General features: G+C 38.5%; 1 protein-coding gene across 13 annotated transcripts in view; it reads right to left on the reverse strand.

The window, feature by feature from the left end:
- PHACTR1 (phosphatase and actin regulator 1) overlaps positions 1-25,814 on the reverse strand; it is a 580,504-nt gene that overhangs the window by 444,549 nt on the left and 110,141 nt on the right. The gene's annotated exons all lie outside the window — the stretch shown is intronic.

Consider the following 25,814-nt stretch of genomic DNA (forward strand, 5'->3'; position numbering starts at 1 on the left):
TGCCACACTGGAGACTTTCTGCTGGGGAGAGAGGGCATCAGTGTCACCTTTAGAGAACTTTCACTGTGAGATGAATCAGGCGCCATCTGCAAAGTCATTTGACTTCTGTTTAAGAAGAATAGTGCCTGTCTTTGAAATTCTAGAAAGAACAATCATTGATACTGAGAGGCAATAAGATTAAATGTGCTTTGAGAAATGAAAAAAAAAAAAGTCTCATTTTCTTGGCATTTTAGTGGTTCTAATGAATGTCCTTTGATTGTGAGCCATTAATCCAAGAATTTACAACGCTTTCTTAAAAAAAGAAAAGAAAAAGATTTGCTTCCTTTAAATTGAGGTAGACTTCTTTCTCAGGGGAGTTCATTTAGTGTTCTCTGACAGCAGAAAGCCATTTGAAAAAACAGTCAGAACCAGAAACCTAGCTATTTTCCTCATTTTTGCTCAAGTTCCCAAGTCTTATTTTCAAAGTGATCAGTAACACCGAAATGTTTATCAGGATGTGGAAGAAAAACCTATTAAATGTCATTTAAAGTAAGATAATCTTCAGGCATGTTGCAAACCAATTGTCTTGAGAAACCTTTTATCAAATGCCCCTCCCCCGCTTTCTAAATGAAATGCTATTAAATTTCCAGATAAAAGTCTCTACGAGTTACATTAGATTTTTAATAGAAATGAGTTTGGTGCCTTGATTCAGTCTAATGGATCCTAAAGAAGCTTGGGAAAAAAATGATAGTAGGAGAAAAGAAAAATGAGCAAGTACCCTTATGCATATTTGTGTTTATAGAAAATCTTGTATTTTAACACACGTATATGCACATATATGTATATTGGTAAGAGTATGTCAGAGAAAACGGACAAATCTTGATCTTCCATTAGCAAGTGTTCATTTCTGACGGTTAAGATAAAAATGTTAGCACACAGGTCTGATTTCCTGTGTGGGTTGGTTAGTTACTCTGTTTATAACCAATATGTGCTATTGATCTAGCCTAGTTATGGATGGATTAATGAAAATCTTGGTGCATTGCACTGACGATAATATTTAATTATCATGGATCATTTATTATCCTTTTCTTCTTTATGGTGTTCAATTCTAGCACTGCCCAATGATCAGCTGTTGTCTCAGGAAAGGCTGTTCTTTTAACCACATCGAGATGGTGAGATGTATCAAAGTTCAAATAAAGGATAATATACAGGAAATAGTGAATATTTTTAAAACCTCAGTTAATTGGTATCAGTGAGATAGAAATTGTTTCAAAGGGGCAAATTTTGAGGAGTTTTGTTCCTTTAAGACTTAGCTTTAATTTTTAAAAATTAATTTTGGATGGAAACATCTCAAGATATAGTAGCTGTTTTCCTGCCTTTGGAAACACAGCATCTTGAATATAAAGTAGCACCTTTTTAAATAGTTTATTACCATGAATCTTAATTAGGATACTGTGCCACTGAAACACCTCGAGATGTATTCAGTAATTTTTCTCTTATACTAGATGGCTGCAAGCTGCTGTTCTCACTGAGGTAGTCTGATTGTTTTCATAGTTTTTCTGTTTTCTTTGGGCTCATAGTTTCTAGCCACTGCAAATATTAATACTAACGCTAAAATCAAGACTAATAACCAAATGTGTTGGATTTACACGTAAATTAACACTCACAGATTATCAGTAAGTATTGAGAAGTACTGTGTTTAAGATTTATGAGCTCTGTGTCATATAATTTGACTACTCAAAGACCTTTGGGGTTTGTTTCCTGGTTTTTGACTCATCTCTTTTGTCATAGATGAGATTGCTGAATCTAGTTTACAAATAGTGAGTGGCTATTATTTATCCATATCTTCTACCTACCTACCTATCTATATCTGTATATTTATACACACGTATATAATGCTGATGTTAAAAATTACTTCTATGAATGTGATTATACCAGGTGCGGTGGAATTCCTACAACTATGAAGACCATGCAGCAACATAAAATGCTGATAAGAGAACATTATCTTTAACAAAAGAAAAAAAAAAAAGCAAGTTGCTGCTGGGCACGGTGGGTGGCTCACGCCTATAATCCCAGCACTTTAGGAGGCCAACACGGGCAGATCCCTTGAGCTCAGGAGTTTGAGACCAGCTTGGGCTACATGGTGAAACCCCATCTCTACCAAAAAAAAAAAAAAAAAAAAACACAAAGAAAAAAATTTAGCAGGGTGTGGTGGCATGTGTCCTAGCTGTGGTCCTAGCTACTCAGGAGGCTGAGGTGGGAAGACTGCTTGAGCTTGGGAGGCGGAAGCTGCAGTGAGCTGAGAGTGGGCCACTGCACTCCAACCTGGGTGGCAGAGTGAGACCCTGTCTCAAAAAAATAAAAATAAAAAATAAAAAGCAAGTTGCTAAGTGGCATATAAACTGTAGTGGCAATTATCACAAATTTCCTAAGGCTACAAAAAAATAAAAATGAAAAGGATGAAAAAAGCATTAATTATTAAGGTGATGATGTTATACATTCCTATATTTCCAAAATTCTTGTAAGATTAATATGACTTCAAAAGTTAACAAGCAAATCTATGACTAAAAAGCTCAATAAAGAGCCAAATGTTCCTGCCACACCTTACACGTAAGGAATCTGATTTGGTTTGTAAGTAACATCAGCGCATGCCTTGCAGCTCTGAATCTTAGACTCAAGGTCTACCCAGTTTTGTTAGGAAACATCTGCCCATACAGTTTATTACCTAACAGTAAGGATCCTTAAGATGCTGAATGGAAATTGGGTTTAATAGAACACAGAGACCTTAAAACTGTCACTATTTGGAAGGAAATTTGCAGTATTATCTCAAGAAAAATATCTGACACGTGTTGGTACCAACTTAAAATTTTCCATTTACAGAGTAGTTAAGATGATATTCTCTGTATCAGCCATCAACATTTATCGACCCATTCATTGATAAGTATTGATAAATGCACATGTTTACTAAGCTCTCATTATGTGCCAAGCAGTCCACTGGGCACAGTGACCAACAATTAAATATCAACATGTGGCTAAAGTCATCCTTCCAAGTGGAGAGTGGAAGTTTTCATGTTATGTGTTTGGAACTCAATGTTTGTTTGTTCGTTTGTTTTTAAAGAAATGGCTTCAGTATCATTATTAGCTCCCTCCTCTCCACAGTTTTGCTAACTGCAAACAAATTACATTTAAACTGTTCACGTTGCTGGCTTGGTTTAGGAATTGGCAGGGAAGAGATGCATAGTTTCAGCAGGTGCATGAAATCTGCACCCAATTAAATTGCATACTTTGACAGATGAAATGTTAAGGACAATAAGGGAGCTATTTTAAACAAAGAAGTCAAAGTTACTCTTGCAGAACCTAAGAGAATGCTGCCTTCTGGTGAGACAAATCACCTTTTAAAAGGAATAAGATAACGTACATTTCAGGGATGCATGTGCACAATTCCGTAGCAGAGCCCACAAAAGGAACTTTAATAAACACAGAATTCTGGTACTCAGATGTGCAGGGAGCACACTAAAGAGATGCATTAACCTCAGTCTATCTTCCTTTCGGAGGTTTTTTTTTTTTTTTTGGTAAATAGTACACGAAAGTCTTATATATGATAATAATTTCAGCACATTAGACTGTGTCGGTGCTGAACAGAAATAGTAATCCCTGAGGGGAAATACCTGCCATGCTATGGATGATAATGCTGCCATCTGAAGCTGCAAAGCAGCAGAAACACTGCCCAGCACGGCGGGGCGGGGAAGCGGGGGGGTTCCCAATGACATCTTGGCACTCTTCTCCTTTCTCTCCGCAAAAGAATGCGCAAGCCCCTGGCAGTGGAGACTGCAATGCAAAGGGGAGAGTGGGGAAGGATTTACAAAAGATCTGGTGGCCTATGTGATGGGTAACACTTATGCATCAAGAGATCTGGTGAAGAAGAAAAGAGACCGAAGTAACTGAGGGCACTTCTCCACCTTCCCTCTTATAAATCATGCATTGATGTATAAGCAGCCCAAACACATAATCACGCTGTACATTTTTTAAAAACTCATAATTTTGAAAAATGTCGATCCAACACTCAGATGCGGATATGCATAAATATACACGCAAACACACACATGCTACATGTATACCACTATGGTTTTATTTATTTATTTTTTCTTTAAAATCTTATACCAGGGGAGAATGGAAACATAATAGGTGGCTTTTCTCTAACCAGTTAATTTGTGGTTGCCTGTGCTGCTCAAATATTGATGTTGTTATTCCTTCCCACCACTAGAGGGCTAAGCAGAGGGGACTGGCTTTTCTTACAGGCCCACGGATTGCTTTAACAGTAGCCCAATTTCCTCCCCAAGCCACTTTCCCATCGTTTCTTTAGTGATACCTTCTGCTGCTGATTTGCTTGCTTTTCTTTTTTTCTTTCACCTTTAATTCTTTCCTTCTTACCTCAAATGCTTCTTGAAACACTGCAGGCTCCAGAAGGCGGATGTTCCATCTAGTATTTCTCCGTGCTTTATAGTGCAGTGTTTGCAAATAGTAATAAACTCTAACAGGCATCAGGACCTGGGTGCCTTACCTACATTTTCTCTGAGCCTCACAGTGGGATAGTTGCTTCTTGTTATTTATTTTTTAGTTTTTATTTTCTTTAGGGATAGGGTCTTGCTCTGTCACTTAGGCTGGAGTGCAGTGGTATGATCACAGTTCATTGCAACCTCAACCTCCTGGGCTCAGGGGGTTCTCCTGCTTCAGCCTCCCAAGTAGCTGGGACGACAGGTGTGTGCTACTACACCTGGCTAACGTTTTAAAATTTTTTGTAGGATGGAATCTTACTATGTTGCCCAGGCTGATCTCAAACTCCTGGCCTCAAGTGATTATCCTGCCCCAGCTTCTCAATGTGCTGGGATTACAGGTGTGAGCCACTGTGCTTGGCCTGATTCTTGTTAAATTTTAAATCTCATTTCACATAAGAGGAACCTGGGGTTCAGAGATATCAACTAAGAAATAACTTTTATTTTCATGTCTTCAAAGATGGACACAAAGTGATTATTGCTCAAGGTCACATAGCAAGTGAGGATAGAGCTGAAATTCATACCTACATCTGTTTGACTTTAAAACTTATTTTGTTTCTGCTGCACTCCATCAATACAAAGAAACCAACGACTTTTGTGACCAGCTAAAACATTTTATACAAATATTAATACAGACTTGACCTGTTTTCAGTGAAGAGCAAAGGGAACTTTATTGATTGATAGTCTACCACATGTCATACCTACTATGAAGTCTGTTACTCATACCATCTCCTTCATTTAATGTCAGTTTACCATCTTTGAATATTCAGAGTTAACCATCTTTGAATACCTGCAAAGCTAAGTTGCCCATGCGGGTCTGAAATCCTTCATCTTATTCTTACTGGCGCTGAGAAGTTGTCAATTTCTGATGCATGGTTTAACACATTATTTTTGAGGAATCAATGGTTTCCAAGCAACTGGTTTGCTCACCAGCTTCAAAAGAAATACGTATTTCTAGGTAAATCAGTCTTTCTATCTGTTTATCTATTTCTCTGTCTATATACACACACATGTGCATAACTGCTCTTTTCCACTCTCTGGACTCTGCTCTCCCCACCTGCCATCCCCAACCTTCAAGCTTCTACACCGGATTCTAGGCCTCCTCATTTGTGTCTCCTTTTTTCCTTCTAGGCTGTCATAAAATTGTCACTGAAATGGGAAGCAATGAAAAGAAAGTGAACCAAAAGACTAGACGGTTCAGGCACCTGCTGTCCAAACCCCTGGAGCTAAAGTCCTTATTGGAGCTACAGAAATAACTTTTATTTTCATGTCTTCAAAGATCAACTCAAAGTGATTATTGCTCTTAAGTAATAATAGAAAAGTTTTGAATATTCTCCTTGCTATAGGGAATTTTAACAAGAGAAAAGTGTCCTAGTTCCCACATTAAGATACTTGGACCATCAAAACATCAACTCAAAGTCTTCCTACATTTCAATGACAAAAAGAAACTGTTAAGAAAATGTTTAATTTAGATAGCATATCAAGGGGAGATAAGTCAAATTGTGACCTCTAAAACAATTATAATTATGTGCTAGATGTCCACGTAATGGTTACATTGACATTCTTTAAATAATCAATAGGGACATTACATTAATGTTGATTTTGCAAGATTTAGAAAAAAAACACCTTTAGGCTAGGTGTGGTAGCTCACACCTGTAATCCCAGCACTTTGAAAGGCCAAGGCGTGGGGATTGTTTCAGGCCAGGAGTTTGAGACCAGCCTTGGCAACAGAGTGAGACCCTGTCTCTAACAACGGCAACAAAAAAAAATCAGCTGGGCATGATGGTATTCGCCTACAGTCCCAGCTACTCAGGAGGCTGAGCTGGGAGGATCACCTAGGCCCAGAAGGTGGAGGCTGCAGTGAGCCTTGATCACACCACTGCACTCCAGCCTAGGTGAGAGTGAGACTTTATCTCAAAATAAAAAAAAAAACAAAAACCTTTACTCTTTAAACGCATTTATTAAAATGTATTTTACTCTTTGAAATAATCTCAAAATTATACATTACATCCTTTCAACAGTTCACCAGTAATTTATGACATTGACCCTTTGGGCAAAATTACACAGCCTCCTACTTACAACACTGTCCTTACAGGAAAATATGACACCTTTACTATCATATGTTTCCCCAGTAACATTGGCAAAGTTGAAGACTGTCTATGTAGTGTGTCACACTGAGAGAAGTAATACTCATAAGTCATGAAATTATGCTTTAAATAATCAAGTCAACTATATTTGAATAAAGTAAATTACTCATTGGGATGTTTTCAGAAATTTTTCAATAGAATTTTTAAGGGTAGAACATAAAACAGGCATCGTTTGTTCTCATTAAATATAGATTTTTTCCAATGTTATTTTACAGATTTATTTTTATTTTATTTATTTTATTCATATACGCCTTATATTAAAAGGTAGAAAAACAGTTGTCTTAGAATAAATCTCCTTATTACTAGTGGCATAAAAATAACATGATTGTTTTGAGTGATGCCAGAAACTTGTATAGATTCAAGATGAGATCAAAAGATTCTAAAGGGCATTCTTTAATTTTTTTAAAAAATAAAGGTGTAAGAAGCCCTTGGGCAACTGAAATAAGCTGCTTAATTAAATGATAATATTATAGGAAAGAACATTGTCAGGGGTTAAGATTCCCACAACAGATATGCCGGATAAAGCAGGATAATTATCAGAATGATTTTTGGCATAAACTTGAAATGTTGACTGCACTCATTCTTGGCCACCTCTTTTAATTCTTTAAATAGAACACTGATTTTTAAAACTCTCTAGTCTCCCTTTTTGATAGCTAGATAGCTACAGTAAACATTGAAAAGCTGAATTACTCTGTTTGACTAATACTTCTTCCTGAGCATGCTGGAAATTTGATTTTGCATTTAGTCATTAGCATTTAAAAAATAATTCTTATCTTCCTAGTGATGTAACAAAAAAGAAGATCTTGATATCTGATGCTCAATTCATTTGTATAATGCTCTTGTCCCCTCCATTAGAAATACATGGAGCTGAGATATTGTGAAGCCCCACTCATTTTAATGAGAGTTTCCTAGAATTTAACAGGTTCAAGCTGGTGGCCTCTCAAATCATCCTGGTGCAACTATGGTAGGGGCACACTCTTTAGGTAGAACGATGTGATTCTGCACAGCAAACAACAAAAAGGAGGAAGCAACACATTGGTCCAATGGAAAGAACAAGGTCTTAGGGTCAGGGCTCCATCTGACAACTTACTAAATGTGGGACGTTGGATGTGTCATTTAACTCCTCCAAATCTCAGTTTTCTTATCTCGTACCATAAGGAATTGCTGTGGGGATTAAGTAAAGTAACTCTATCCAAAGAGCTTAATGCAGCGCCTACTATGCAACAGACAGTAAAAAAACGAAGTTAATTCTTATATGTCTCACCACTTTAATGCAGCAAGGAGACCCTGTCCTGCGAAGTGCCACTTTTGTGAGTTCCATGTTCCCACTTAGACTCCTATTTAAGGCTGTGTCTCAGCATGACTGAAAGAGTGACCATGCCATCCACAAAATCAGCTCAACCAAAGTCTGCAGCAGTATGTCCTTATCAGCTCAATGCAACAAGCATTGATTAAATGCTTCCTTCATGCACAGTACTTTCCTTTAAAGCAGTGATAACATCCCTGGAAATCTGAAGAAAAAGAGCAAGAGAAAATGGTCACTATCTTCGAATAGACATAAATTTGGGGGTGGAGGTATAGACCTATGCACTTTCCTTTTGATAGAGATAGTGAGAATTGTGTTGATGTGTGGGTATAGGAAACCTATGTCTAAATTACCCATTTCTATCTAGGATTTTACTGAGAGCTGCATCATAAAGTTCCAGAAAGTTCCACTGCTGTGATACATTGCTGCTGCTCTTCCTGGATGAGAGAGTGGGTCCAGGCAGCAATACAGAAAAGAGCTTCTGGCAGGCTCTTTCTCCTGTCTGGAGTCTTCTTCTACAAGTTAATCCCTGGACACAGACTCCACTAGCCCCTTTCTCATGGACACAAGCTTCTTTTCTGTTATGTTTAGGTTTTGAGCATGATGGAACAAGTTAAAGGAACAAATGGGCAGTATTTAAAGATAACAAGCTAGATATGCCTAGATCATGGCTGACTAAAGCCAGTTGTTTTTGCATTTTTAGATAAACGTCTATGAAGATCCATACCATGCATTTTTGAATGAATTAGCATCAAAAAAGTATAAAATACAAATGGTTTATATTTTTAAAATAATTTTTAAAGTCAGTGATCTGTAATCAGATCCCCTTGAAGTCTCCTACATGACAACTACATAAAAACTCTGCTTGTGATTTCTCATCAGTATCTAATTCTCCTACACTGGTGCTGGGAGTACTCTCTGAATACATAAAAAAATTGTAAGTCAACGATCCTCTGTTCTTGCTTTATGGCTGTGTTCCCTCCACATTCTCGTCTTCTAGTCACAGCACTGTTTTCTCCTTCTGCACAGCCTATCTTCACCACATCTGATCAAGGTGTTAAATGTTACTCAGCATCAGCATGCCACAGACAGTTGATCTTACTTCATTCATTATAATTTAATGAATCGTGTGTTATGCGTAAGGGTGAACTCACTGTCTCGTGTGTACATCTTGATCTATTGGTGACCAGTATTCTGTTTCTGTTAACTTCATCAGACTTTGGAATCAAGTTGGGAGGCTGAGGCTTGAGGAGACCAAGATAATCCTGGTACCCCTAATGAGGGGTCAATGGGACCAGGCAGAAGGAACCCAGCCCACAGGGCCCATGACATATTGAGAAGGGCCAGCCTACCTCAGAAGTAGCCTGGCTACTCTGCTTTATGGCATGGTATAACCTGACTTTACTGAACCCCACAAAGGACTCGCTGTGGGGTTGGGTAGGGGGGATGAAAAATATCCTAATTACTCCCTGCTGATTGACTTGAAGGGAAGGAATGATAGCTTGCTTGATGCCTGGGCAGCAGCAAGGATGGGGCAAGTACAGAAGCAAGGGCTGATGCCATTCCTTGGTCACAGATACAATGTATGCATCTTCAACATGTAGTCCTGTGACATTTTGAAGAGAGTATTTAGACCCACTGTTAGCCGTCTTATTTGCATCTTCAAGTTCCTTGTTCCTCAAAGCAAATTCTGAGGTTCTGAGGTTGAACTTCTCTATGATTAGAATCCAGGCCCTGCTACTCGCTAGCCATGTGACCTAATTCTCTCTAAGGCTGTTTCTACATTTGTGAAATAGAAATAAAAACAGTTCCTTTTTGTATTAAATTGCATAAATGAACCATTTAGAGTAAATGACATGCAGTAAGTACACAGTAAATATTAGCTAGTACCATCATCTTTGGCAGCAGCAGCATCAGCAGCAGCAGCCTTATAATTTAAAGACCCCAATATTTTCTGAAGACCCCAGACACCAGAGACCTGAGATGCAGATAAGGCTTATCAAACATGGCCAAACCGCCCAGGATGATTCACACCAGCATTAATGCCATTCTGCTTCATGTGGGGGTTGTGGTTATTTTTAATCACCCTTAGGGGAACACAAATTCACAACCATTTTGAGGCTATTGAATGAAATTATTTTGTAGTGCTCATATTTCATGAGTGCTTTTGTACTCATTGATTTAGAGTCGCAATCATTTTCCAAACATATCCAACAAAATGGCATCAAAAGCACAAACAAGAGAACACGACAGCCTCCCATTTTATGAAATTTTACTTGTTTATTTTACCAAAGACGGCTTAACTTGTTATAAACTACCACTTTTAATATTTTCCAGCATGAATTGTCTTCTCCTATTTTATTTCTACGAAATTCTAAAGTACTGCCTTTAACTGAATAGACAAGATTTTGCTGGACAGCAGGGGTTATGCATGACTTTTCAATCTAGGAATCAAAACAAGGAATGGTGGTGAGCTAGGAAAGGAGGAAAGAGGCATTGGATACGGTGGCATTAAACACAGACACAGTGCCTGGAGGAACCAGGCATCAGACACAACCAGGCTCCGGGGTAGCTGCTGTGATCCCTGCCTTCAGATTTTCACACCCTCGTGTGACCCTTTTCTCTTGTGTGTGAGCAGGAACTGTTTTTACTCAGTACAATATAACCAAGGGGATGGGCTGTCACTTCTGTAATTACACAATATAGGAAGACACTTTCACTTGCTGGTTAATGCAGCTAGTAGTCATGTTGGGGTGGCCTACTTGGTGAAGAATTGAGGGTGGCCTCTTGCAACTGAGGATCCTCCAGTTGAGAGCAGGTGAGAAACCAAGTCCCTCAGTCCTGCAACTGCAAGGAACTGAATTCTGCTGACAATGACATGTGCTTGGAAATGGCTCCTTCCCCAGCTGAGTCTTCAGATGAGAATGTAGCCCTGGCTAACATCTTTGCAGCTTTGTGAGACACTGAAGCAGAGGATCCAGCTAAGCCTGTGAGGTGATAAATATGTGTTGTTTTAAGCCACTAAGTTTGAGGCCACATTGCCGTGCAGCACTGGAAAACTAACACACACACTTATTACTGTTAGTTACTGGCTTGTTACTTTAACATGTATATCTCTGCAGTACTCCCAATAATTTTGTGAAGGTTTTATCCACATTTTATAGAGAATGTTGCTGCTTAGGTTGTTAAGACTTGCCCAGGGCCACATAGCTACTTTGGGGTAGGGCTGTGATTCATAGAGAAAACGAGATTTTTGTGGTTTGTTTGTCTCATTTAGGTAAACTGCGTTAAGTTGGACAAATGATGTCTCTTCCTTATCTTTATATTTCAGAAGTAGAATGGAAAAGATGCTAAATATCTGCTTCATTTTTTCATTACACTGGACCTAATAGGACTGATGAGACAATGCCTTTAAGAAACTCCTGGCTCCCTGGAGAAAGGTTTGTTAATGCAGTTACTATTTGAAATAATTTTGAAGAGTTAAATTATAAAGTGAATTACTGAGGAGGTGCTTGCTTTCTTAGAACAATTCTTTCCTCTTTGTAACTAAAAGACTGCAATTTTAAAAGTATATAATGTATATCTCTAGCAATATTACACAGATAGTATTTCAATGATCATTTCTAGAAATGGACCTTTAAGCTAAACGAGTCACACTCTGGTATTTGTAATTTTTTTTAATTATCATTATTTACTGCATTGGTTCTGGAAAACCTGCAAAGACCCTATTATAGGACCAACAGGTTTGTGTGCCTGCTGTACTGTAACAGACCAATTACACTGAGACAGCAGGGTTTGTAGCAGAAAAAGACTTTAATGATTGCAGGACACTGAGCAAAGAGATGGGAGGAGGATCTCAAATCCGTCTCCTCAAGGAGTTCTGGGCTGGTGTTTTAAGGAGGAACATAGTGGAGGAGGGGCTGGAAAATGGAGGTCGTTGATTGGTTGGGGTAAGAGGGATGCAATTATCAGAACGTGGAAACTGCATTTCTTGATGAGCTAGCTTCTGGTGGGGTCCTTTACACCAGCTGATGTCAGTAGTTTTACCAGCATATAGGACCTGAAAGAACATCTCAAAGGGAAAACTTAACATTTCGTGATGTTCAGGTTGTTATCTATGGAGCAGTTAAAGGAAACTATAATTTTGTACTAGGCCTACATGATTCTAGGACAACGGGCACCAAACAACTGTGAGGAAGCAGGTCAGAGAACAGCTGACCTAGCGATTAATGCTGAATGTGCTGCAGGCTTGGATTATTTTTATTTTTTCTTTCTCTCTTCTTCCCTGATTAATTTAATAAAGTTTACAGGAGTAGTTTCAATGATAGCCTGATTAGTACCTGAAGATGCCTCTTCACTTTCCAGCTCCCTAAATATTGCTGGAGATGTTCCATTCTTCTATTCAGCCTAGTATCCTTTGTGCTATTGACATCAATAAAAGGATACAAGGGAATAATCCTGATAACGAATACTCTAAAGAATCCAAGTTTTTGACTTTGATTTCTTTAGGTTTACCAAACTGTGCCACCAAAAGAATTCAGGTAAATTGCTTGTCCAAAGGAAAAAAATCTTGTTCCATCATTTGTCCTGAAATTGAAACTGAAAAAAGAAACAGAGTTGGCAGGAGAGAGAAGAGGGAGACAGCAGCTGAAACTCAGAACCAGGCTGATACTTCATATTTTAAGGCTCTGTGGGTGCACTTTCTGATGCCTTTAGAAGTCAGGTGAGGCTGATGGCTTCCTTACAGGTTTCAGAAAGTAATTCAAGCTGAAACAAAGGCCTCGGTACTTAATTCAAAAGCATTGCAACTATTAATATTGTTGCTTTTGTGGTTTTAAATAAAAGGCCATTATGTTTTACAGGATTTTATAAGGAAACAATGTGGGCACACTGAGGATTTAATTTTTTAAAATTTATGTTTCAAAAAGAATTTAAAACTTTGTGCTTTGTAGCTATTCAAAAACTGAGGATGAAATTAGTATATGTGAAATTTCATTTGCAGTTATCTTTAAGTATTTTCTTTTGTGTGTGTCCCAAAAACCTGAATCTTAATTTAGGTATTTCCAGTAAAAAATTACTAACTTTTTATGTTACTTAACTTTTCTGATCCTCTTTCCTTGTCAGCAAAATGGAAATAAAACATCCATCCTATCTACCTTAAAGGGTGTTGGTAACATAAAACTATGGTGAAGAATAAACTATTGTATAAAACATAGCAAATTATTAATATTTAGTCTGTCCCTATTTATACTTTCTTCTCTAAAATATGTCTTAAAATGGGTATCAAAAAAATGTATGACATTAGTTGGTGGGAAGGAGATTCATTTTTTCCTGAATACCCTTTTAAAACTCTTGAATTTTGAATGATAATGTATAGTCTATTAAAAATAAGTAAAGAAAATTAAAGCCAATAAATAAGTGTTTAGAAGTATTTCCTCAACTGGCCTTTCTTCTCAAGGTCAAATCCTTCAGGCCTGTCACACTGCAACAGTCGTCGCCTTGATTAAGGGTTAGGCCAGGGAGCAGTGCAGCCTCCCTCTATCCTATCCACACCTGCTCCCCAAGCCTCACACTCTGACATAGGTGTCCCCAGAAATATCTCATTTTCCTCTGCCCACATTTTTCTGACTGCTGGAAAGGAAGAAATGTCTTTGTAATGTGACTACACCCAAGGTTCTCCACCTGACTTCTCACCTCTTACTCCAGGCTTATCCACACTCAATTCTACGTTCCACAAGAGGTCTGCACTCTCCTCAGGTTCTCTCCATTTGGGGTGCCTGCCTTTGTCCTGCCAGCTCTTCGCATCCCACCCAGGTCAACTCTCACCTCTTCTCTAGCTTTTCATCCTAAGCTCCTTGCTCGCTTTTTCTGAATTCTCTTCATTGCTAATTGGTCGTGAGGCACAAATAAATCATTTTGCCTTTCAAGCATACATTTTTACCAAGAGGGTATTTGAAGAGGTACAGATGTTTCCACCACTGATAATAATCATTCTGTTCTAGGAGGTTCTAGAATGTTCTAAGTTGTTCTAGCAACCTACCAAAAACAAGTCACTTGAATCAATCCATACGCCTATTTAAGCAGAATATATTGTATGGTGTTCTGAAGACCATATTGAGAGAAATATTTATTTGGATGTACACACTCTGAGTTTTGTTTTTATCTCTTTACCTTATGACTCTGACTACTACATCTCTAAAATAGGGTAAACTATTTTTGGTGTTAGGTTTTGCTTGTAATACTCAAGTTTTTGTTTCCACCCACTGCTATAGTTATCTGGACTTGTGTGTGCACCTGGCCATAGCTACATCGATATAAATTTTATTCATGGGTGCACATTTTGCATATACCTTTGTGTAATTTAAAAATGTAAGTTATGTGCTTATACCCTGCATTCTCTATTTTAACTTCTTGGATAACACTGCCATTTTACTTTATCAATTTAAACCTACTTAACTCTACCCAATCTGCAGAAATGTCAACCTAGAGAGTCAGACTTCACAAGCTCAAACTCCCCAGGGAAGAAGGTTGAGACATTTCTACTAATATCTATAGATGTATTATGCCAATCAGGCCCCAGGGTTGACAAAATCCAATTACTTCAGCCAAAGAGAATATATTTTTATTATCTTCCAGAATCTTTTGAAAAATTGTTATTGAGTACCCACGTGCTAGACATTGTTCTAGTGACACCCATCAATGGAAAGAATAAGCAAAGTCTTGTCAAATATTTTAGGGGAATGGGTGGGAATAAAAGCAGTGGACAAGTATAAAATTATGATTTTGGAGAACAGTAACTGCTATTGCAGAACTGTAGCTGGTTGATCAGAGCCAAGAGTGACCATAGCCTCCTGTCAGGATGGGGTTCAGGAAGGTCTCTCTAAGGGGGGCAGCCCCAAACTGAGACCTTGAGTGACAAAAACAACCCAGCTACAGGATAATCAAGGAAGACCATTCCAGCTGGAGGGAGTTACTGGTGCAAACATCAGAGTGCCCAAGCATGGTAAGTATGGGCAGGAGTAGAAGGAGAGGGAGTCTGGGCCAGCCCAGGCACTGTCAACGGCAGGCTAGGGGATGGGATTTTATTCCAATGTAGTAAGAGGCCATTAGAGGATTTATACTTAAAAGTGTGCACCCTAGCTGCCCTATGAAGAATAAACTGTGTCCGCATGTGTGTGCATGTGTGTATATGCAAGAGTGGAAGCAGGAGACCAGTAAATAACTGGGATGAGAAAGGTGATGTTTTCAAATACAATGAACATGGTGATGAACATGGACAGAAGCAGATATTCAGATGTCATTCAAGAACTGGAGATTTGGCCCGGCACGGTGGCTCACACCTGTAATCCCAGCACTTTGGAAGGCTGAGGCAGGCAGATCAACTGAAGTCAGGAGTTCAAGACCAGCCTGGCCAACATGGCAAAACCCCGTCTCAACTAAAAATACAAAAATTAGCCAGGTGTGGTGGTGGACACCTGTAATCCCAGCTACTCAGGAGGATGAGGCAGGAGAATCACTTGTACCCAGGACGCCGAGGTTGCAGTAAGCTGAGATCACGCCACTGTACTCCAGCCTGGGTGACAGAGCGGAACTCCATCTCAAAAAAAAAAAAAAAAAAAAAAAAAAAAAAGAAGAAGGACTGCAGGTATGCAGGTTTGTGTAGCAGAGATTATCTAGTATATCAAAGATTCCTTAGATGTGCCCAGCTTTAACACAAAAAGGAAGCCAAAACCCAAGTAGCACATGGATAGTTCCTTTACATCATAGCATTCCAGAGGTAGGAGGCACCTCAGAGTGGGAAGACAGTGAACCTAATAGGTGAAGTGACTTCCTCATGGACACGCAATCAATTGGCTCCACAATTGAGACTGTCTCCTCATATTCTGTCTACCTCACCATATTTGGCACCATTGCTAATATGGAAGTTGCTCTTTTGATCACATTGCAGTTGATCATCTAAAGCTGCAGGTTGCTTACCTCACGTGTCCTAAGACTTTGCGATGGAAAAGAAGTCAAATGTCTTGGCTCAGAGAAGGCATTTTAGCATTTAGCATATTACTCCACACCCCTGTGTCTATTACTGATATATCTACGTGCCTGACAACATAAGAGGAACAAAAGATGGGGGGTGGGGGCTGTTCGCTTCCAAATAACAGCTTAAAGGTCTGAAACTAAATTATTTATTGAGGCAGAGGGCTTTGAAACAAGCAATGGGGTAAGCGAAATCTTGAGTATTACACTCCATTTAATAAAAGCATTCCAATTTTGCTTGCTTTGAGAGTTCATTGGCTTTCATATGAGGAGTTCTTGACTCCCTAAAGAGCTTAGTATTTGCATCCCAGTTACCAAGGCCAGGTTGAAAAAAAACCCCAAAGTGCTTCCTGTTGACAAGAGATGAACTGGCTGATTATTTGAGACATGTTAAGCCATAAATTATTTTTAGTGCTTATAGTTCTAGAGTGGCTTATTTTTTTCTTTTTATTTTCATGCTACAGTGTGACAAATATGCTGGCCTAGCAAGGAGAGCAGCATTCTAAAGCAAAATGTATCAGAACGTTCAGCTCAGTTTTAGGGTATATGAAATGAATTCCATTTCAGACTCTTAGATAACATAAGATGTTCTTTCCAAGTGTTTTCCTTTTAATAAGTGCTGTACCCTGGAATTTCAGACTGCTATCTTGAGAATGTGGGAGAGAATCCCTAGATTTCACCATCATTCTGATAGAAATGAGCATCACCTTAGTTGGCACACTCATTAAACCTTTTCAGTGCCTACTTTTCATAATTTTTATGAGCCCGGGTCTTGCTCTGTCACCCAGGCTGGAGTGTATTGGCACAATCATGGCTCCCTGCAGCCTTAAACTCTTGGGCTCAAGTGATCCTTCCACCTCGGCCTCTTGAATCGCTGTGACTACGGATGGATGTGCCGTCAAGTCTGGCTAAAATGTTGTGTTTTTGTTTCCTCCTCCATAAAATAAGGAGGGTGCTCAGATCACACAGTCTAAGATCCCTTTCTTCCTTCTCCCAAGTAAAAATATATACTAACTATTTTAAGAACTCATTAAACATTGTGTGTGTGTCTGAAAAGAACAAGACCATATTAATGAGAAGTGTATTTTCCAACTCTTAGATTTAATCTTCTCTTCCCTTATATCTCCAAATAGCCGAGAGGAAGAAAAGTCATGACTGTATGAGCATTAACATAGGTGGTTCCAAATCACATCACAGCTGTCATTCTTGTGTCTGTCAAGGAATCCGATGAAACATGGAACAATTTCAGACTGGTTGAGGCCTCCTCTGAGGTAAGAAACACTTTGAGGGAAGTCACACTTGGAGTGTGCAATAGTGCAATGTGAATTTAAACAAGGGAGCAGACTTCTCACCTAGGCTGTAGGTCTTTCTATCCAAGTAGGCCTATATTTCAGCTACTGAGTTATGAAATAATAGATGACATTTTCTTCTATTTTTAAGCCCATTCCTTGCTCTTAGGTCACTGAAGTGCAAACTGTAACCAATATATACCTGAGGTCCTGAGTGACGGTTTCTTGTCTGGATGATTTTTCTCATTTGGGTACCATGATCCTTTCTATTTTCTGACAAGCCTAATGTCTATAAAGTGCAAAGACTATAGACCCCAGTGTTCACATAGATTATAAAAATGCATTGTAATTTCAATGTTCATTCATTTATTTGTTCATGTAGCCAGTTAATCAATGGGTATTTCTTGAGCAACTACTATGCACAGAGCAATGATTTTTAATAAGAAAACATAGAGAAATGTTTCATCTTTATTTTCTTTTTCTAGAAGAAGCTCAAATACAATAGTTCTTTGATAATTTTGTATGTTTTAGGTTTGTGGAATTCAACTTTTTAAAATGTTATTCACACCGTTCAGTTGATAGTTACACTAAAACCCGAGACTTCACCACTATGCAATATATCCGTGTAACAAAAGTACACTTGTACCCCCTAAATCCATAGACTTTTTTTTCAAAATAAAATTTTTTTTGAGGCCAGGTGCGATGGCTCACGCCTATAATCCCAGCACTTCGGGAGGCCAAGGTGGGCGGATCCCCTGAGGTTGGGAGTTCGAGACCAGCCCAGCCAACATGATGAAATCCCATTTCTACTAAAAAAAAAAAAAAATACAAAAAATGAGCTGGGTGTGGTGGCAGGTCCTGTAATCCCAGCTACTCGGGAGGCTGAGGAAGTAGAATCACTTGAACCCGGGAGGTGGAGTTTGCAGTGAGCCGAGATCGCACCACTGCACTCCAGCCTGGGCAACAAGAGTGAAACTCTGTCTCAAAAAAAATTTTTTTTGAAAATTAAAAATATGTATTACTCAGAATAAACGAGTCTTCAGTTAGCATATTCTGCCCCTATGTGAAAATAGACTGGTAGGTAGGCTCTTCGGTTTCCCTCCCCCTCTCTCCCTCTAGTCATCATTTCTATTAACAAGTTCAACATAGAATTCATCAAGGTGAGCTTAAATATGTGGATTCCATAAAGCAAAAATTGAAAGAAATAAGTACCTTGCCATCAACACCTTTTTCACAGATTTTTTTTTTTTTTTCCTAGAGCCCTTGAATCTCATCTTAAGGGCAATCCACTAAGGGAGTAGAGTAAGAGTCTGGGAACTCAGGTCCACTGCGTATGAAATTTGACTGGAGTTTTTAGTTCATTTTCAATTTTCAGCCTTCAGTTAGTTGTGAATTAAATAATTAAATACATGGAGTGTCTTAAGTAAAGTGAAGATGCCTTTCTCTTTTCTTTTCTTTTTTAAGATGGAGACTTGCTCTGTTGCCCAGGCTGGAGTGCAGTGGTGCGATCTTGGCTCACTGCAACCTCCGCCTCCAGAGTTCAAGCCATTCTCCTGTCTCTGCCTCCCCAGTAGCTGGGATTACAGGTGCCTGTCACCACACCTGGCTAATTTTTTTTTTTTTTAATTTTTAGTAGAGATGGGGTTTCACCAGGTTGGCCAGCTTGATCTTGAACTCCAGGCCTCAGGTGATCCTCCCATCTCGGCCTAACAAGGTGCTGAGATTACAGGCATGAGCCACCACGCCTGGCCTCATTTTCTTTTAATATCTTTTTCTCATCTTACCCATTCCACTCATAAAATTGAAGCCTAAGTTAAGATCTCATCTGGACTATTTTAAAGAGTTTCAATTACTAAACTCTTTCTACTGTTATTCCGTACTCCAAGCTGCTAATCCAGGTTGCCAGTCAATGTTTCTAAAGCTTAGTAGTAATCTGATCACTCACCTACTCAAATACTTTCAAATGAGTTTTCATCACCTCCTAAGTCAAGCAAAAAACTCCTTCGTCTTGTACTTGAGGCAATAATTTGGTCCTAAACTGCTCCTCTATGAAACCTAAGAGTTCCTCAAGGCTGCGCTAGGCTGAGATACAACTTCATGTAAAAAGTTGTTTCTGCTGCTGGAAAGAGCTTTTTCCCTAGCCTCTATGCTGTTGCTTTTCTCTCTTTTTCCTTTTGAGAGATCACACTCATGTGCACTGTGATCAGGCATTGCCTTGCTATGATAATAACTCCCCTGGGCCAAGAGCTACAATGTATGTCTTGCTTCTATTCCAAATTGCTTTTTTTGTTGTTGTTTTGGTTTAGTTTGGTTCGGTTTCATTATTTTCCTTTTATTTTTAGTTGACCCATAATAATGGTACACATTTACGGGGTACAGAGTGATATTTCAATACGTGTATAATGTGTAATGAACAAATCAGGGCGATTAGGATATCCATCACCTCAGACATTCATGATTCCTTTCAAAATCCTCTGTTCTAGATTTTTGAACATATACAATAAATTATTGTTTGCTATATTCACTCTACAGTGCTATACAACCCCAGAACTTATTCCTCCTATCCAGCTATAATTTTGTATTCATTAACCAGTCTCTCCATATCCACCCCACCCCCACTTCCTAGCCTCTAAAAACCATACAAATTGCTTTCTAAAAGAGCTTGTGTGTTTGTTTTTCTTTTTTTTACACGAAGCATTGTTTTTCCCCAAAAACAATTTTTTGGTCGATTTTTGTTTATTGCAAAAGCAATCCATTTTCATTCCAGAAAAAGAAAACAAAGATAAAGAAACAGAGGGAAACAGAAATCATCCATAATCCTACTCCTTCAAAGACAGCTACAGTCAAATTCTCATGTAACTCCGTCTCTTTTTGCAAGAATATTATACCCTACAAAGGTCTCTAATGTGGTTTTAAAATACTACTAAATCACCCAATATTACAAATTAAAAAAACAAAAAGAATAGAAATTCCGCCAAAGAGTATACTTGATATCTACTTTTGATGATTATTTTCTTATAAAAAGAACATAGCCACATAATTTTACATCCTTCTATACCATCAAAGTTTACTTTAATCTTTGCGTTTTCGTGCGTAGTTTTTATATTGAATACATATAAACATGCTATAGGAAATGTACTGTATAAGAATCAATGCTATTTAAGTAGGTAACTGCAAAAGTCAGTGACAATTCCTAATTAGTGGGAAGAGTAGAGAAGCAAAATGTCCCACTTTAAGCTGAGAATTTTATGATCTTCTATAAATAAATCCTTTTGACGCATCGGCATCATACGCAGCAAAATCACAGAATGACAACTCTAATGCCTACCCACTCAGCCAACTGGGATTGGTTAAGGTTAGGTAGGTAATCAAAGCCCACAGCTATTTCTTTGTATAGATAATTCTAGCTCTGATTAACCTGACAATCACATTCCAAAATTAAGTTTTTTACTGCAAAAGAAGGATGTTAAACAATTGCTGAAAACCAAAATGACTAATGAGTATCAAAAAAGCCCAACTAACAAACCATAATTTCTCCAAATATTCTTTGTATTGCAAGCCTCCCTCACCCTCACATAAGAGAGAAAAGAAAGCTCTTCTTGTCATTTTCATATTATCATGTAATGTGGTTGAAGGAAATTACATTAAAATTCACTTCCGCTTTCTTTATATCATCAGTATGCTTGCCAAGGGCCAGTCTTTTCAGGAAAAATGGACAATTTGAAGCTGGTATGTGCTTCCACAAAAATACTAGATTTTGTCAGCTCCAAGAATATCTGTCATAAACATCAGGTTCTGCCAATCCCAGTAAATCGGATTTGCATCTGTGTGAGGATTTATGTTGCCTTTTTCATGAATAAAATACCTCTCTTGACTCTGTCTATTGACACTGATGTAGTGGTCATTTCAAATTATCTTCCAGAGGTAGATTCTCCATACACAGGCTTTCATTTACATGGATATATCTTAAAATAAGCAGAGCTGTATTACTTAAGTTAAAATGAGTGGCATCTTTGGGTTAGAAGGCCTTTGTGTAAGCTCTAAGAGGTCTATAAAATCCTTGAAATGGTACATAAAATGTAATGTTATGAATCAGTGCATTTTTCTGGGGATGGAGTCTATAGATTTCAACATTTTCTCAATGGATTTGTGACCCCAAAATGTCTAAGAATACTTGCCCTACATTAAATACAACTGAGCGAATTTGCTTTCTTATCTATGTGGTGAAGTTATAGCAGCTATTTGGGAAGTCCTTACCTCTAAAGTAATGAAGTAAAAGACAGAAAAAGTCCTTTCAAGAAAACTCCAGGAATGTTAGCCAATAACATTATTTCAAGATGGGTCGTTTTCTTAACTAATCAATAGCATAATGACTATCAGCCTTACGCACAGAAACAATCAGGAAGGATGACAAGTGAGGGATAGTGGGTATCCCACAGAATTGCCTTTATTTAGGTGGTTATTAGGATGTTCTTAGCATTCAGTTCTTAAGACTGTTAAGAATTAGTCCAATGGAACTCGTTGGTCCTTCTACAGTCAGTCAGGGTGTCGTGGAGAAAGTGATTCATTGAACAAAGTGTGTCCATAATGAGTCCCAGGTGAAATCCCTGCTTGATCTTCATTTCAAGATTAATCGTCCTTAACCTGAGTTATTATTTCCTTTATGTTGATTTATGGACAATGTGAATTGTGCAAACCTAGGAGTTCTTTAGTACGGTATATTTAAGATGCACTGCAAGGGATTTTTATTATTATGATTAAAGTAATGAAGTTTGTAAATTACATACACAAGATATAAATTAGAAAAGATTCAAGGACACCCTATAACAATGTCACAGTAACTTGAATTCCTGTGTGCTTTCTTCCTGAAAGGCAGAAAAGTAGAATAGCAAGAGGCAAACTGGCTACAGCTATTTCCCCATGGAGACGATAATTTCGCAGGTAAAAGTCATCTGTTCTATAAGTTGAAGTAGGGAAAACATTGGGAATTGTTGCTAAATTTGATCAAGTTTTTAATTTTCCTAGCCAATTATGTAACCACATCTAAAAAAGACATGTGGGTCATCATGATATAAATGTTTAGTCTCCCTGGCTCTACTTTGCCCAATACTTTATTTTTACTTTTTTGTGTGGGGGGAGACACACTTTAAATTCACATTATCTTATTGGGGAGTATATATCTTTGTAAGCTCTTAATTCCTTTCCAGAAAAAAAGTGGTAAGTACATGAATGGAAATACTGCGTTAAATATACCCTCTATTGGCTTCCTTGGTTCTAAGTCACTCAGCAAAATGTCTGCATTTTTGGAGTTAGCCATGGGGAAAAATTACTTTCAGTCTCTACATTGCAAAATCTTGTAATCTATGTGCACGCACAGAATCATACTGAGAATCACCCAATCTATTAAAATGATTACTTTGTTTTTTTTTTTTTTTTTTTTTTTTTTGAGACGGAGTCTCGCTCTGTCACCCAGGCTGGAGTGCAGTGGCCGGATCTCAGCTCACTGCAAGCTCCGCCTCCCGGGTTTATGCCATTCTCCTGCCTTAGCCTCCCGAGTAGCTGGGACTACAGGCACCCACCACCTTAAAATGATTACTTTAAATACAAACAAAATCGTAATCTAGGAAAAACACATGGAGTTGTGAAAAGTCTCCTTCTAAATGTTTCTTTTCTTTTCTTTCCATGTGCTATTTGTAATGCTTATCTCCTTGTGAGTGGAGAGTTTACCAAGAGTAAAGGTGAGTTTGGGAAACCTGAATTTCATGAGATGTAGATAGGAAAGGCAGTACCCTAGCAGATGAGAATGAGACACGCAGAGGAACTGATGGTGAAGGAAAGAGCAAAAATGGAGACAGGAGAACACTCTAGAAAGAAATTGAAAGGAAGAGTCTGGTAGAGGGAAATGACTGGGACAGGAAAAAGGCAGGAAACAGGCCTTTGAGATTCACTGCTTCTTTGGGTACAACTTCCACAATCCAAACACAAAAACAAGAACAATGAGATTGATCATCACAACCAGCACCTGACCTTCAAAATACAAATTGGCTGTATTAACACAAACTTAGGTTTTTAAATTAACTTACTCTATTCATTTGTAATATGCTGGTCTGTCTCCAAATAACATGGAGAAACAACACTAAACAAGAAGCCATCCTTTCATTCAGAAATGAGCAGAAAAATAAAAGAAATAATAAGAACTAAGATTTATTAAGTGCCACCATGTGCCCCTTACTCTTCTAAACATTTTTTTTTTTTTTTTTTTGAGACAGGGTTTTGTTCTGTTGCCCAGGCTGGAGTGCAGAGGCACACTCATAGCTCTCTGCAGCCTCAAACTCTGGGGCTCAAGCAATCCTCCTGATTCAGCCTCTTGAGTAGCTTGGACTACAGGTGTGCACCCCCACACTCAACTAATTTTCAAATTAAATTAAATGTGTGTGTGTGTGCATGTATGCACACGTGTGTGGAGATTGGGGTCTTGCTATGTTGCCCAGGCTGGTCTCGAACTTCTGACCTCAAGTTATTATCCTGCCTTGGCCCCTCAAATTGCTGGGATTACAGGTGTGAGCTACTGCTCCTGGCCCTTTTCTCAGCACTTTAAATATAAGAACTTAATACCTTTTCCATTGATTTTACAGATGTGGAAACCCCAGCACAGACAGCACAAGTCACCTGCCCAAGGTTACTGCAGTAGTGAGCCAGGATAGACCCCTTTCAGACCCAAGTACTTTGGTTGCAGAATCCTTGCTCTTCACCACTACCCTCTGTGTTAGACTGAAACACACATGGACAAACTACAGATTAAAGTTAATTTCCTGAAATATCAGGACCTAAGTATTAATATATCAGTAGATCCCATTATGACATGGTTGAGAAGAAATGAAGTGTGCTGTGAAAATAGAGCTAGGAAAAGAACAACATTATCTACTTTCTTTCTAGCCTCCATGCCTTTCTTCATTACTCGCTCTAAACTTTCTGAATTTCATTCTTAAGTCATCTCCTTTCAGAAAGGTAAACTAAAAGGTCTTTATATGGCTTTTCTTTCGTTAACAGTATGCAGATTTATAATGTCATTAGGGACATTAGGTAGGCCAGCAGTCCCTAACCTTTTTGGCACCAGGGACCAGTTTCATGGAAGACAATTTTTCCAGGGACCAGGGTGGGGGGATGGTTTTGGGATGATTCAAGTGCATTACATTTATTGTGCATTTTATTTCTATTATTAGTATGTTGTAATATATAATTAAATACAGCTCATCATTATGCAGAATCAGTGAGGGTGCTGAGCTTGCTTTCTTGCAACGAGACGGTCCCATCTGGGGGTGATGGGAGACAGTGATAGCTCATCACGCATTAGATTCTCATTAGGAGCACGCAACCTAGATCCCTTGCACGTGCCATTCATGATAGGATTCTCGCTTCTGTGAAAATCTAATGCTGCCACTGATCTGACAGGAGGCGGAACTCAGGCAGTAATGTAAGTGATGGGGAGCGGCTGTGAACACAGATGAAGTTCTGCCTGCTTGCCCATCGCTCACCTCCTGCTGTGCAGCTCACTTCCTAACACATCACAGCCCAGTACCAGTCCCTGGCCCGGGGGTTGGGGATCTCTGAGGTAGGCAATAGAATTTTCCTCCCAAAGGAAGGAAAAATGTAATGCAGGAATGTATGAAATCAGTATGTGGTCACATCCCAACGAAGCAGTGAACGATCCCAGTAGCTAATGAACTTGAGTTTATATTTGTTTGCAGAATAGAGGAAATGAATATGATGAATTAACACTAAGTAGAAGCTTCTAAATTGGCAGCAAATGACTTCTGCCCCATTATAAAAACAGACCAACTGACAGAATCAAAATGTAGAGTGAACCTGAAGCTCCAACTGATAAAGGGATTTTATAAAAATCAGTTAGCATAATTCAATACAAAACTGTGTTCTGAAACTGTAAGAGGGTCATTTGGTTCCAGGATATTCACCGGAACTCCAATTGCTATGAAAATCTACAAGACAGATCTGTCCAAGTCCAGAGATGGGCTTGCTATGTTTGTAATAACCAAGAAAATACAGTTAACCTTTAATTTTTTTCACTTCACTCAAAAATTCCACGAGTCTTATTTGTTTTTGAACTATTGGAACATTTCTTATATTTTATTGTTTTAAAACTCACTGTTCACTTAATGAATGGGTGCTTTCAAATTAACTGCTTGAATTCACTGTGTGTTGATTTTAATAAAGCTCATTTAAAATATCAAATTAAGCACTCACCATGTGTTATTTCTTATTCTAAACACTTTAAATATATTGACTTATTTACTTCCTTCCCAAAATCTTATGACTAAGTGACTTAATCCTCCATTTTGCAAATGTAGAAATCTAAGCACGTAGAATGTAAGTAACTTGCCCCTGGTTACGTGGGTGGTAGGTGACAGAGGCCCCATAATTAGGTGATGTCTGCAGATAAGTAGGTTTTGCAATTTTGCCTCGATATATAATTCTTTTCTAATCGAAGCCA

Source organism: Macaca fascicularis, chromosome 4 (assembly GCF_037993035.2).
Source record: "Macaca fascicularis isolate 582-1 chromosome 4, T2T-MFA8v1.1".
NCBI lineage: Eukaryota > Metazoa > Chordata > Mammalia > Primates > Cercopithecidae > Macaca > Macaca fascicularis.